Source organism: Leucopleurus acutus, assembly GCF_964270905.1.
Source record: "Leucopleurus acutus genome assembly, chromosome: 7".
NCBI lineage: Eukaryota > Metazoa > Chordata > Mammalia > Artiodactyla > Delphinidae > Leucopleurus > Leucopleurus acutus.
In genome coordinates, this window is record NC_139150.1 from 29371008 (window position 1) to 29384759 (window position 13752).

Below are 13752 nucleotides of genomic sequence, written 5' to 3' on the forward strand. Positions count from 1 at the left end.
GGAAATGGTTTCACTTTTTCACCATTGAGGACAATGTTGGTTGTGGGTTTGTCATATATGGCCTTTATTATGTTGAGGAAAGTTCCCTCTGTGCCTACTTTCTGCAGGATTTTTATCATAAATGGGTTTTGAATTTTGTCGAAAGCTTTCTCTGCATCGATTGAAATGATCATATGGTTTTTCTCCTTCAATTTGTTTATATGGTGTCTCACATTGATTGATTTGCGTATATTGAAGAATCCTTGCATTCCTGGAATAAACCCCACTTGATCATGGTGTATGATCCTTTTAATGTGCTGCTGGATTCTGTTTGCTAGTATTTTGTTGAGGATTTTTGCATCTATGTTCATTCGTGATATTGGCCTGTAGTATTCTTTCTTTGTGACACGTTTGTCTGGTTTTGTTATCACGGTAATGGTGGCCTCACAGAATGAGTTTGGGAGTGTTCTTCCCTCTGCTATATTTTAGATGAGTTTGAGAAGGATAAGTGTTAGCTCTTCTCTAAATGTTTCATAGAATTCGCCTGTGAAGCCATCTGGTCCTGGGCTTTTGTTTGTTGGAAGATTTTTAATCACAGTTTCAATGTCAGTGCTTGTGACTGGTCTGTTCATATTTTCTATTTCTTCCTGGTTCAGCCTTGGCAGGTTGTGCAATTCTAAGAATTTGTCCATTTCTTCCAGGCTGTCCATTTTATTGGAATAGAGTTGCTTGTAGTAATCTCTCATGATCCTTTGTATTTCTGCAGGTCTGTTGTTACTTCTCATTTTTCATTTCTAATTTTATTGATTTGAGTCTTCTCCCTTTTTTTCTTGATGAATCTGGCTAATGGTTTATCAATTTTGTTTATCTTCTCAAAGAACCAGCTTTTAGTTTTATTGATCTTTGCTACTGTTTCCTTCATTTCTTTCTCATTTATTTCTGATCTGATTTCTGATCTGATCTGATCTGATCTGATTTCTCATTTATTTCTGATCTGATCTTTATGATTTCTTTCCTTCTGCTAATTTTGGGGTTTTTTGTTCTTCTTTCTCTAATTGCTTTAGTTGCAAGCTTAGGTTGTTTATTTGAGATGTTTCCTGTTTCTTAAGGTAGGATTATATTGCTATAAACTTCCCTATTATAAGTGCTTTTCCTGCATCCCATAGGTTTTGGGTCGTCGTATCTCTATTGTCATTTGTTTCTAGGTATTTCTTGATTTCCTCCTTGATTTCTTCGTGATCACTTCGTTATTAAGTAGTGTATTGTTTAGCCTCCATGTGTTTGTATTTTATACAGATCTTTTCCTGTAATTGATATGTACTCTCATAGCATTGTGGTTGGAAAAGATACTTGATACAATATCAATTTTCTTAAATTTACCAAGGCTTGATTTGTGACCCAAGATATGATATATCCTGGAGAATGTTCCATGAGCACTTGAGAAGAATGTGTATTCTGTTGTTTTTGGATGGAATGTCCTATAAATATCAATTAAGTCCATCTTGTTTAATGTATCATTTAAAGCTTGTGTTTCATTATTTATTTTCATTTTGGATGATCTGTCCATTGGTGAAAGTGGGGTGTTAAAGTCCCCTACTATGATTGTGTTACTGTCGAGTTCCCCTTTTATGGCTGTTAGCATTTGCCTTATGTATTGAGGTGCTCCGATGTAGGGTGCATAAATATTTACAATTGTTATATCTTCTTGGATTGATCCCTTGATCATTATGTAGTGTCCTTCTTTGTCTCTTGTAATAGTCTTTATTTTAAAGTCTATTTTGTCTTATATGAAAATTGCTACTCCAGCTTTCTTTTGATTTCCATTTGCATGGAATAGCTTTTTCCATCCCCTCACTTTCAGTCTGTATGTGTCCCTAGGTCTGAAGTGGGTCTCTTGTAGACAGCATATATACGGGTCTTGTTTTTGTATCCATTCAGCCTACCTGTGTCTTTTGGTGGGAGCATTTAATCCATTTACATTTAAGGTAATTATCGATATGTATGTTCCTATTCCCATTTTCCTAATTGTTTTGGGTTTGTTATTGCAGGTCTTTTCCTTCTCTTGTGTTTCCTCCCCAGAGAAGTTCCTTTAGCATTTGTTGTAAAGCTGGTTTGGTGGTGCTGAACTCTCTCAACTTTTGCTTGTCTGTAAAGGTTTTAATTTCTCCATCAAATCTGAATGAGATCCTTCCTGGGTAGAGTAATCTTGGTTGTAGGTTTTTCTCCTTCATCACTTTAAATATGTCCTGCTAGTCCCTTCTGGCTTTCAGAGTTTCTGCTGAACCAGCAATGGGGATTCCCTTGTGTGTTATTTGTTGTTTTTCCCTTGCTGCTTTTATTATGTTTTCTTCGTGTTTAATTTTTGATAGTTCGATTAATATGTGTCTTGGCATGTTTCTCCTTGGATTTATCCTGTAAGGGACTCTCTGTGCTTCCTGGACTTGATTAAGTATTTCCTTTCCCATATTAGGGATGTTTTCATCTATAATCTCTTCAAATATTTTCTCAGTCCCTTTCTTTTTCTCTTCTTCTTCTGGGACCCCTATAATTCGAATGTTGGTGTCTTTAATGTTGTCCCAGAGGTCTCTGAGACTATCCTCAGTTCTTTTCATTCTTTTTTCTTTATTCTGCTCTGCAGTAGATATTTCCACTATTTTATCTTCCAGGTCCCTTATCCGTTCTTCTGCCTCAGTTATTCTGCTATTGATCCCTTCTAGAGAATTTTTAATTTCAGTTATTGTGTTGTTCATCATTGTTTGCTCTTTAGTTCTTCTAGGTCCTTGTTAAACGTTTCTTGTATTTTGTTTATTCTATTTCCAAGATTTTGGATCATCTTTACTATCATTATTCTGAATTCTTTTTCAGATAGACTGCCTGTTTCCTCTTCATTTATTAGGTCGGGTGGGTTTTTACCTTGCTCCTTCATCTGCTGTGTGTTTTTCTGACTTTTCATTTTGCTTTACTTACTGTGTTTGGGGTCTCCTTTTCGCAGGCTGTAGGTTCGTAGTTCCCGTTGTTTTTGGTGTCTGTCCCCAGTGGCTAAGGTTGGTTCAGTGGGTTGTGTAGGCTTCCTGGTGGAGGGGACTAGTGCCTGTGTTCTGGTGGATGAGGCTGGATCTTGTCTTTTTTGTGGGCAGGTCCACGTCTGTTGGTGTGTTTTGGGGTGTCTGTGGCCTTATTATGATTTTAGGCAGCCTCTCTGCTAATAGGTGGGGTTGTGTTCCTGTCTTGCTAGTTTTTTGGCAAAGGGTGTCCAGCACTGTAGCTTGCTGGTCGTTGAGTGAAGCTGGCTGTTGGTGTTGAGATGGAGATCTCTGGGAGATTTTCGCCATTTGATATTACATGGAGCTGGGAGGTCTCTTGTGGACCAGTGTCCTGAAGTTGGCTCTCCCACCTCAGAGGCACAGCCTTGACTCCTGGCTGGAGTACCAAGAGCCTTTCATCCACACGGCACAGAATAAAAGGGAGAAAAAAGAGGTAGAAAGAAAGAGGATAAAATATAATAAAATAAATCCCTTCTGGCTCATGTGACTACAGAGGCTGAGAAGTTATAATATCTGAAGTCAGCAAACTGGAGACCCAGGAGAGCAAATGTTATAGTTATCAGTGTGAGTCTGAAGGCCTGAGATCCAGTAAAATTGATAGTATTAGTCTAGTCCAGTCCAGGTTGTTGTTCAAAACTAACAAGTCTGTAGGAGAAGGGGATAAGCTGTGATCCTGGTATATTGTCTCAGAGACTGTAGTGTATATCCTTTCCTTAGGAATAGCATGGACTAAATATTGTTAGAACTTTAAATCTCTTGACCCTATTATATAGTGTATATATTTCAGTTGGGAAAAATACCTAGCAGGGTCTATCTAGTGTTAGATTTTGAAAAAAACAAGGCATGATTTAAAGGAAAGCATAGCCTAAAAGTCTTTTGAATTTAGATTATCTGGCATTTCAATTTGTTTTTAACCCTATTCTCAAGGTTACCATATTTAGTTAGTTCTCATATATCAGATTTATAGGGCAATCTGTCATTCTTATTATATAGTAGGTGAGGTTTTTCTACCATTTTTTCTTACATTGTTTCAATAAAGAAGTACACACTGAAATAATTTTTGACAGAACACCTTGCATAATGCAGGATCATTTTATCATGTGAACAAGTTTAATTCTGTTCATTAGCATAACTGCCTGTTTTCAAGGTAAAATGAGTGATTAGTATTAATGTATGAAAAATAATGTCTTAGGCCAGGAGTCCCCAACCCTCGGGCCACGGACCGGTACTGGTCCTGGCCTGTTAGGAGCCTGGCTGCACAGGAGGAGGTGAGTGGCCGGTGAGCAAGGGAAGCTTCATCTGTATTTATAGCTGCTACCCATCACTCTCATTACTGCCTGAGCTCCACCTCCTGTCAGATCAGCAGTGGCATTAGATTCTCATAGGAGCGCGAACCCTACTGTGAACTGCGCATGTGAGGGATCTAGGTTGCACACTCCTCATGAGAATCTAATGCCTGATGATCTGAGGTGGAGCTGAGGCGGTGATGCTAGCTAGCACTGGGGAGTGGCTGCAAATACAGGTTAGCCTTAGCAGAGAGGTTTGACTGCACAGAGACCATAATAAATCAGTTGCTTGCAGGCTCATATCAAAACCCTGTCAGTGAGTGGCAAGTGAAAACATGCCTAGGACTCCCACTGATTCTGCATTATGGTGAGTTGTGTAATTATTTCATTATACATTACAATGTAATAATAATAGAAATAAAGTGCACAATAAATGTAATGCACTTGAATCATCCCAAAACCATCTTCCACCCTGGTCTGCTGAAAAATTGTCTTCCACGAAACTGGTCCCGGGTGCCAGAAAGGTTGGGAACTGCTGTCTTAGGCCATTCAGGCAGCTATAACAAAATGCCATAGACTGCGTAGCTCATAAACAGCAAAAATTTTTTGCTCACTGTTTTGGAGACAGGAAGTCCAAGATCAGGGTGCCAGCATGGTCAGGTTCTGGGGAGGACTTTCTTCCAGGTTGCAGACTACCAACTTCTCATTGTATCTTCACATGGTAGAAGTTGGTGAGGTAGTCTTAGACCTGTTTTATAAGGCTGCTATCCTCATTTATGAGTTTTCTTCCTCATGACCTAATGACCTTCCAAAGGCTCCACCCCCAATACCATCATCTTGGGAATTAGTATTTCAACATATGAATTTGGGGAGAATGCAACTTTCAGTATATAGCAACTGGTATGTTAATGTGTTCTCACATAATTATCTAAATAAAGTGTTCTTGAACATAGAGACATTCCTATAGGTAGCCATGAAATCACCTGTTATTTTATGCAAGCTTGAAGAGTTGAAAAAGAAACAATTTTTATTGTAGATACATCTTGTTTCATTTAAAACATTTTTCTTTTAAGACAGTGAAATCATTAGCTTACTACTAAAGCTAAGTCTGCCTTAGAAAATATGCCTTGTGGCTATTTAATTTGTGGTAAAGTCTCTAATTTGTGGTAAAAATGCATATTCAAAATATAATTTTTGAGGTGCCTGTTTATTTTGCAATACAGAATACAGACATATCTTGTTTTAAGAGTAGTTCTTCCAGTAAAATAGTTGAACAGAATTTGAACCTTACTTAGCCCCAATCATTACCCCCTTCTGTAGCATAGAGTTGTTACTGGATGGCTGCCCATTATGTATTTCTTTTGTACTTAGGAATTTTCATGTGACTGAGTTATAGTCAGTGGAATATAAATAGTAGTGATGTGCATCAATTACAGGACTACAACACTGAAATTCCTTTTTATTCTCGCATGGTCTTTTCCCTTCTGGCCAACTTCAGTGTGAACTCCCAGGCTGATCTTAAAATCCATGCATTGAAAATGGCAGAGTCTATCAACTTAGATCCCTGAATTAATGCGTGAATGTGGGTTGTCCAAAACTTGGTTATTTTCCAAGTCAGTTTTTGTTGTCAAGAAATGATTTTGTGTGCCTGTACATATGTAGATGTTAAGGCACTGAAATTCAGTGACTATACAAATTCTGCTTGTATTTCACAGGCCTCAATTAAACAATATTTCCTGCTATTGATTAACTGAGCAAAAGACCTCTCCATTATGAGTATTTCTAATGGTGTGTGTGTGTGTGTGTGTGTGTCTGTGTGTGTGTGTATGTGCATGCATGTGCACCTGGGTACTTGAAATGGAAAATAAACAACAGAGTTGTTTCAAATCCTACCAAATCTGACTGAGAAAAAATTAGTTGTAAAAGCTAGGTAAATCTGCTGTAGAAGCAAATCCCAGAGACTTAGGCAGAGTAAGCATATGTGACCTGGTAGCCAGAGAATTAAGCACTTGACTCTCTAGGATTTTAATTGTTATGTTATAGTGTATTATATTATAATAAGCACTGGAGATACAACTAAGAATGCATCTCTGTGTGATGGAGAAATGAATACCATGTGGGAAAGGCTAAATAATGTAGGAACCAAAATATGGTGGCTAGTATTCTCAATAACAAAGATAGAGTGCAAGTTGTTTCGTAAACGGAGATTAGAACAAAGAAAGATAAGGAGACAGCCAAATGTGTGTTATGTTCATAGAATATTGCTTAGATGCCTTTGCAAATGTAAGCAGATTGGGTAAGGCCAATCTTGAAAGGGTAATTCCCATAAAATTATGGAGAACATTCTCCTTAAAAAAATAGGTCTTTGACTAGATTTCATGTTATGAACATGCAAATTATCCTTTAGGAAACAGTTTTTAAAGTAAGATACACCACATTCTTGAGAGGTAAAGATGAATGTAGTTTAGGAGCAGAAATTACAGGAAGCATAACAAATTTATAAAGGAAACAACAGACAAGGAGTCCCTGTAATTCATAAGGATTTGAAGGTACCTTGGTTTAAAGGACACATATTTTTGCAGATTCTTTTTTAAATTTAAAATAACTGTTCTGCAGTAGTTAAAATTAGCATTTTAGTGAATTACATAATATATAAGTGACAATAGTTTCTTAGTCCCTGTCAAATAAATCCTAGATCCAAATATAGATTTACAGAGAACAGAAAATACACAAGTGAGAGATTGTCTTTTCCAAAAAGTCTAAAGAAATATTTATGGTCCCACTTGTTTTTTAAAAACATTGCAGGCCCCCACCAGTGGATTGAGTCTATTTTCCTTCCGCATGAACTGGGTAGGCTTGTGACTGTTCTAAACAATGGAGCATGGTGAAAGTTATGTTATGTGACTTACAAGGCTACGTTTTAAAAAGAACATAGCATGCAGCTTCTCCCTGGCATGATTCTGTTCTCCCTCATGCTCTCACACTCATACTCTCTTGATATTCACACTTGGAACCCAGCCATCAGATCCCAAAGAAGCCCATAGTAGGCTATGTGGAGAGACAACCTGGAAAAACCCATGTGTAAAAGAACTGAGGCCACCCATCTGATGTCCAGCATCATCTTTCTGTCAAGTAAAGGAATGAGTCTTCATGTTATTACAGCTCCTACCTTTTGAGACTTTTGAGTCTTTTGTCTGAGTCTGCAGGCATTCTGAAGCAGTCAAGCCATCTCCGCTGTACCCAGTTTAAATGGCAGACCCTTAGAATTCATAAATATAATATATGGTGTTTTTACTCCACTAAAGTTCAGTAGGAATGCAGATGTCTCACTTTCTTCCTCTATTATGTGATCTGAAAGTTATAAATTAGACTTTCCTCTTTCCTTTCTTTCTCCATCAGACTTTTAAATTAATAGAGGATTTGAGGGTTCAACAACGACTTCATGAATCCAAGCTTTTGTTTTTTAACTTAGCACATTCATTTATATATTTCAAATGCATAAAACTTTTATAATTATAAATCTTGAAAATTATAAAAATGCTCCTTTTCTTTCTCAACCCTGCCTTTCATTCATTATTATTTATTTACATAGGTACATTAGTTATCTATGGCTATGTAACAATAACTACAAATTTCAGAGCTTGAAATTACACCTATTTATTATCTCACATATTCTGTAGGTTAGAAATCTGGGTGCAGACTTATGTGGGTTTTCTGCTAAGAGTATCACAAGGCTGAAACCAAGACGTCGACCAGGCTGCATATTCATCTGGGAGCTTGACCAGGGAAAAATCTACTTCCAAGCATCCTAAGAGTATAGGAAGAATCCATTTCTTTGCAGCTTGTTTATTCTAAGCCAGCAGCAAAGATAGTGTATCTCTGCTTAGTTGAGTCTCTGATCCCTATACCCTGTTTTAAAGGGCTTCTCTGATTAGGTCAGGCCCACCAGGGACAGTCTCCATTTTGGATAACTAGTTACATGTCCTACCTAAACTCAAGTGGAGGAGATTACACAAAGTCATGGACTCTAGGGTGTGTGAATCATGGGGACCACCCTAGAGTGTGTCTTCCATAATAGGTATATGAATTAATTCTCACCAATTCAATATTTTATTCTCAGCCAAGATGAATATCTTGATTTATTTGACTGAATATATAAAACTTTACTATGACTGTTTTCAATATTCTTTAACACTGTATCATCATCACGAAAAGTACTACTTTTAAGTTTCATGAGTGCCAGAACTTGCCATTCACTCTATGAAATTCAACAAACATTTAATAAAAATAATTGCATGATAGAAACTTCTCTAGCTCTAGAGGCAAAATAATCTGATTTCAAAGTCTAGCTTTAGTCCTACCTCCTGGGTTCTTTGTACAAAATATTTTACCTATCAGAAACTCAGATTTCTTATCTGCAATTAGCAAATTTTATTTCTCTGTTGGGTATGGGTGGATTCAAAATAATCTAAATTATAATTGTTGTCTTTAGTGTTTGAAATATCTTTTTAAATATATAATGTATGGATGTATTATATATGTGGACATATATTATACATACATGTATGTTTGTATGCATGTAAGAATATACTATGTGTTATGGGACCTATGCATATATAACTGGAAAATCAGAAAAGGCTTCCAACTTTATATGATATCTTTATTTAATTGAGTGGTTACCTCATTTATTATACTGTTCTGCCAAAATGACATCACATTCTGTCTTCAGTTTTTATCACCAATACATACTGAAAAGTATAAACATAGACAATAAATCTTGTCGTCAGGCAGAACAAAATCACTATTTCTTTTTAAAATTTTCCTCTTTAAAGATCAAAGCAAATTAGAAATTTTATAACTTCCAAGGGCCCCTTGTCTACTTCATTATAATACAAAGATTGAGAAATCATAGATTCAGTGACCAGTCCAATTCAGTGTGAGTAAACACTATATTTTGAAATACACTTATACAATGGACATAACCTATAATTTGTATTGAAAAAGTGGTGTGCTTTTTAATAATGATATCAGCCTATAATTACAAAGGAATTTGCTTTGCTATTCCAAGAAGCAATCAGAGAGAAATCATAGGGAATGAAATTTGCACAGAGAGATGTAATACCTTAGAAAAGCAAAAGGAATTATTGAGTGAAAATAAAATTTTCTTTTTATTAGATCTATTGTAACTGAGTACCAAAACTTGTGATTGAATCAAAGGTGAGGAGGATGACTGAGCAGAGGGGGTAATTTGTTACTTCACAGTACTCTCTCCAGTAATGAAAGATGTTAACAGTGGCTTGATGTATACTTCTGAGTTCAAGTCACTGTTACTTGTTTAGCTTTTATCAGTAGAGACATGGCAGCTAAGTGGAAGGTTGATATCCTCATCCACAGGATTTGACTTCTTGAAGAGGATGGTTAACCCAAGGCAGAAGTAGAAGAAGAAAGGATTTAAGGATGAGAATATAGGAATAACCAATGGGCTATCACTTTTTCTTTGAGATCACATTAGAAATTGGAAATCTTTGATTTCATAAGAAATAAATTCCTTCTAAGCAAATATTTAGATGTATATCATCTTCCATATCTCCCCCCATCTGCATTTTTTAACGAATTCACTAGAATTTAGTGAAGTCCTGCTTGACACTTTGAGCCTTGTATTTACTGCAATAATTACTAATAGTACTTACTTTGTTCATACTTTTGTAAAAATAACAAAGGGGAGAGATTTCTATTATCTACTGATGTGGACAACTTTATCAGGTTTTTATATTTCTTTCTGTGTAAATTAAAATAGACAATTTCAATGAACTCTGGGGAAACCTAATTTTTTGGGGAACAATTCTGCAGTCTTCATCATTGACCTTAGTTGTGATGAGTACATACACTTTTTTCCTTAAAGCATAGCATCATTTTATTTGACCTTGCTTCTATGAGCAAAAGAGACAGAAATATATACCCCATAAAAATGCCCCAGGAATGTATAGAGCTGGTCTTAGGGTGCATGTGGTAAAACTTAATTAGAAGTCCAGAAATTCCTAAGAGAAAAGGATGGAGAAATGGTAACAGGCAGATTTCAGGTTAAAATAAGGAAGAACTTTCTGACAATGAAATATGCCTGATCCTAGTAATCTAGAAAAGTTTCTAGGCCACCTTATGCTATGATAAAAATCCTATCATTGGTATCTTGGGGAAACAGTTGTTTCTATCCCAGAGTTCCTGGTTGTTTCTAAGATCTTTCATAAGTCAGAAAGCCAAGTTTCCTTTAGCCCTTTTGATAAGAATAAATTTTGTACTACCTTTTAAAAGAACAATCTACATAATTCAGAAAGCCTGCCTTAGTGTGTATTTTGTTCATCTCTAATAACTCTGACTTACATTCAGCCTACCATGGATGGTTTATAGAAACAAGCTATAAATGATATATGAAAGTTCATTATATATGCTTTGTATTGCCAATGTTATTTATTTATTTATTTGGTGTAATGTGGTAGTATTCTATTATTTTATTCGATGCTTTTATTATTGCTGGTTCTGAAGTCAGAAGTAGCTCTGGGGACTTCAGCTCAGCAGTTTGAAAACCTTCATTCTTGTGTTCTGCCACTGACATGATTCAGCAGCACTTTCTGGCATGCTGCCAACAAGCAAGTCGTATCTCAACTTCCAGGTCAAATCCTGGAGAACATATTTCATTGTCTCAGCTAGTATTAGCTGGGTATTGCCTTTTATTCCAGGACACATCTTAGGTCATGGATCATCCTATAGCTCAATCACCCTTGGTCTACTCAGCTGACATGATCCAATGTCAATGTCCCCTTCCATACACTGATTTCTTCAGAAGGTGATTAAAGCATTTTACCCGAGAAAATCATATAATAAATCATGAGATATGTTTAGTTGAGTGAACTATCCTTTACCTTACATGATAATCACTCATTTAATAAGCACTGACTCCTACTGGTGCCAAGAGCCATGTACGTGTCCCCTAAAATCTGTTTTACCCTTTAATATCATAGTAATAGAAATTTTATTCAATAAGCATATGACGGATATGACTCAGAGATAGATGAAGTACCTACAGTCTGTTTCAGTTCTCAGTTGTATCCTAAATATGTGTCTCAAAGCACTGGCCATAATTTCAGCAAGTAAAATAACATATTCCCTCTTTCTTATACTTGAACTCCATAAATAAATGTGATTTGACTCAACAAGTCGAAAGGAAAATACTTGAGTTACATGCATAAAGAGGTAGTATGTTAATGCCCTTATTGTGCATTCTTTTTTTGCGGTACGTGGGCCTCTCACTGTTTTGGCCTCTCCCGTTGTGGAGCACAGGCTCCGGACGTGCAGGCTCAGCGGCCATGGCTCACAGGCCCAGCCGCTCCGCTGCATGTGGGATCTTCCCTGACCGGGGCACGAACCCGTGTCCCCTGCATCAGCAGGCGGACTCTCAACCACTGCGCCACCAGGGAAGCCCAGTAGAAAAACTTTTTAAAGGCATTTTATAGAAAGCGTGGTTCACAAAATAAAATACTGATATATTTTGCTATATCAAAAGCAATTTTGGGGGGTGAAAGATACAATATAACAAGGCTAAAGGACAAGTCATAGAGTAGGACATGATATTATGTATATGTGGATATATATATATATATCCACATATATATGTATGAAATGGATGTATGTTCAGAATTTTTAAAAAAAACTACATGATAAAAATAAGCTAATAGAAAAAGGAAAAGTATAAGAATTGCCACTGAGTAAGAGGAAATCAGAAGAGTCAATATGGATTTTTAAAAAATACTCAACTTTCCATTAAATAAATACAAGGAAAATTAAAACACAATAATCTATTTCAAATCTATCAGAGGGCAAAAATTAGTAAGTTTGGCAATACCAAATGAGGAACAAAAAACAATTCCCATGAGTGCCTATATTGGAAAAACCAGCTGAAGAGCAATTAACAATATTTTGTGAAGCTGAAAGTATAAATTATTAATAACCCAATAAATCCACTTTTAGTTGGATACCATAGAGAAAGTCTTATACATATGCACCAGGATCCATTGCAGAACTAAATATCAAGAGTAATGGAAATAACCTATACACCATGGATAGTGAATTGAATAAAGATATTATGGAATTTTTGCAAATGGAACATTGCATAAAGTTAAAATGAATTACATAATATCAAGTGACTGAGGCATGTTGGAAAATGTTACATTATCATTCAAAATGATATATTTTTCATGACTATATATTTAGTAGAAAAATTATGAAAATATAGACAGGAAAAAAATACTTTGGAGAAGGGACAGTAATAGGAAGGTAAAATAGAACACAGGAGGCTTTCATTGTATCTGTCATGTTGGTGGTGGTGGCAGTGGTGTGTTTGTGATGTGAAGCACATGTGATAGCACTGAAACATTTGTTATTAGTGGTCTAACCATAGGTCATTTGGGATTTTCTCCCCTTTGTTGTCTCTAATTTCTGTATATTCAATTTAAAAAATTTCAAGAAATCATCTTTGTTCCAGGAAGAATTAAGTGGCCCTTCCCAGTTATAAAATGTAGGGGAGACAGGTATTATCCCTCCTTGAATAAGTATACACAGGGTCTTTATATCCTCGTAAAGATGGTCCAGTAGTATACAGAGATCACCTTTAGGCAGCATATAGTCAAATTTATTTGGCGGTCAGGAAACTTCCTAGGAGGAAAAGACATAAGCAAACAATTTTTCCTTTTCTCAAAGGGTTTATGTTCGTCCTAAAATAATTTCCACTGGTTAAAAGAAAAAGAAAAAAAATAGCAAAAGAAAGAAAAAAGAAATGTCACTATATTACTTAGGAATGTACAATGTAGGGATTGGGAGACTAGACTGATGTCTGTACTCAACTGTTGGAGTGGAGCTGTTCTGACCCAGCCTGTGGCTGACTACGTTGCTCCACAAAAGAAGCATCTTGTATGTTGTCATACGTTTGGAAAACTAGCTGGTTTATGAGGGTAAATATTACAGAGCTTTAAAAAATAAACGAAAACTAAGAAGAAGCATAAATATGAGGCACTTCTGCAACCAGCGTGGAGAGATTGAGATTGATTTAACCACTTTTTTACACCAAAATTGATGATATTCATTCTATTAGAGTTATACTGCTCTTCAGTTTACAGAAGAAATCTACTACTGTGAAACTGTTTTAAATTCTTCACTGTCACGATCAGCTCATTTTAAAGACGTATGTGCTGTTTCTTAATCTAAGATTTGGAAATTTGATCACACATTCAAAGCAAAATAGGAATCTTATATTCATTTTGTTTGCCCTTTTACACTGAGTATTAATACAGGTTTTACAGTCACCCTGGTTATAGATAATATTAAGCATTTTTTTTTTAAAGTAATGAAACAAAAGCTTAGAGAAGTTAAACAGTCTGCCTGTAGTTTTGCAG